Source organism: Nerophis ophidion, linkage group LG11 (genome assembly GCF_033978795.1).
Source record: "Nerophis ophidion isolate RoL-2023_Sa linkage group LG11, RoL_Noph_v1.0, whole genome shotgun sequence".
NCBI lineage: Eukaryota > Metazoa > Chordata > Actinopteri > Syngnathiformes > Syngnathidae > Nerophis > Nerophis ophidion.
Genome location: NC_084621.1, coordinates 4,232,248 through 4,234,203, shown reverse-complemented (window position 1 = coordinate 4,234,203; position 1,956 = coordinate 4,232,248). Strand labels below are relative to the sequence as shown.

At 40.0% G+C, this 1,956-nt stretch overlaps 1 protein-coding gene across 6 annotated transcripts in view; it reads right to left on the bottom strand.

Moving 5' to 3' along the window:
• Positions 1 to 1,833: 1,833 nt before the first annotated feature.
• adgrb1a (adhesion G protein-coupled receptor B1a) overlaps positions 1,834 to 1,956 on the bottom strand; it is a 468,831-nt gene continuing 468,708 nt past the window's right edge. For all 6 annotated transcript variants that reach the window (XM_061914951.1, XM_061914947.1, XM_061914950.1 and 3 more), the window contains one exon: positions 1,834 to 1,956. This exon is cut by the window's right edge and continues 1,240 nt beyond it. The gene's annotated coding sequence lies outside the window, so the exon portion shown is untranslated.

Below are 1,956 nucleotides of genomic sequence, written 5' to 3'. Positions count from 1 at the left end.
CTGGGCCGATCTTCCAAATATCACATAATCAGGTTGACCGTCGGCCCCCATTCGTGCAAATGTCTCATTAAAGACAATAAGGCGACTGACAAAGAAGCTCCGATTGGTCCCTTGAGATACTAGGTTTTTCTGTTGTATTTACGCCACGGGTGTCAAGCTCTGGCCCGCCGTGCAATTTTATTCAGCCCTTGAGGCAATATCAAATTAACATTAGAGCTTGCCCGCCGGCATTCGCCGCTAATACTCATTCTTGCCAACTCTCCCAATTTTCCAACCATTCTCCCGAATTTCTCCAGATTTCCACCTGGACAACAATATTGTGCACATCACTTGTGCACGCCAGCTTTCCGAGACTCTTATTTTGTTAGCGCAGGCAGCATGAAGCAGGGCTTTTATTGTGAAGATAGGAAATGTGCAGTCGGCCTTTAGAGTTTTGACGGAAGGGACGGCGCAAAAGTCTGTTGAAATAAAGAGTGTTTCTCGCCTTCCTCTCTGTCATTTTTTCATAATAATGAACTGGCAGCAGCCAGCGTCATCTCACAAGACCCTCGGGTGCCGTGAATGTCAATCAAGCAAGCTACGGAATTTGCCGCCAATGTTTTTCTTGTAAAGTGTATGAAAGCTGGATGAATTAGATGCCAAAAACCAACCACTTTCATGCGGTATTGTACAGAAAGGACAACTTTTTTTCTCCTCCATTTGAAAATGTGGGCGTTATCATCATTACTGTCTGATTCCAATCAATGCAAGTCATCAGAATCAGGTAATACACCAACTTATATTCTTGTCTTTGTGAAAGAAAGACATCTATATGTGTTACACATGCTTGTATTATCATCAAACACATTTAACTTGTTTACAAAAATGTCTCTTTCATAAATAAATAAATATAAATGATTTATATAAATGAGGTAGATCCCCTCGAGTTGGTCAATTGAAAAGTAGCTCACCTGCAGAAAAAGTGTGGGCACCCCTGGCTTAATACGATAAGTCAGTGTATTTCAACCTTTTTTGAGCCAAAACACATTTTTTTCATTGAAAAAATTCTGAGGCGCACCACCAGCAGAAAACATAAAAAAATTAAACTCAGTAGCCAATATTGACAAAAAAAAATGTATTCTCGCAATAGCTCTTGTCTCTATGTTGGTCAGGGGTGCCCACACTTTTTCTGCAGGCGAGCTACTTTTCAATTGACCAACTCGAGGGGATCTACCTCATTTATATATATATCATTTATATTTATTTATTTATGAAAGAGGAATAAGCGGTAGAAAATGGAAGGATATTTATGAAAGAGACATTTTTGTAAACAAGTTAAATGTGTTTAATGATAATACAAGCATGTGTAACACATATAGATGTCTTTCTTTCACAAAGACAAGAATATAAGTTGGTGTATTACCTGATTCTGATGACTTGCATTGATTGGAATCAGACAGTAATGATGATAACGCCCACATTTTCAAATGGAGGAGAAAAAAAGTGGTCCTTTCTGTACAATACCACATGAAAGTGGTTGGTTTTTGGCATCTAATTCATCCAGCTTCCATACACTTTACAAGAAAAACATTGGCGGCAAATTCCGTAGCTTGCTTGATTGACATTCACGGCACCCGAGGGTCTTGTGAGATGACGCTGGCTGCTGCCAGTTCATTATTATGAAAAAATGACAGAAAGGAAGGCGAGAAACACTTTTTATTTCAACAGACTTTCGCGCCGTCCCTTCCGTCAAAACTCTAAAGGCCGACTGCACATTTCCTATCTTCACAATAAAAGCCCTGCTTATTGCTGCCTGCGCTAACAAAATAAAAAGCTTTCTGAGACTCTTATTTTGTTAGCGCAGGCAGCATGAAGCAGGGCTTTTATTGTGAAGATAGGAAATGTGCAGTCGGCCTTTAGAGTTTTGACGGAAGGTACGGCGCGAGAGTCTGTTGAAATAAAAAGTGTTTCTCGCCT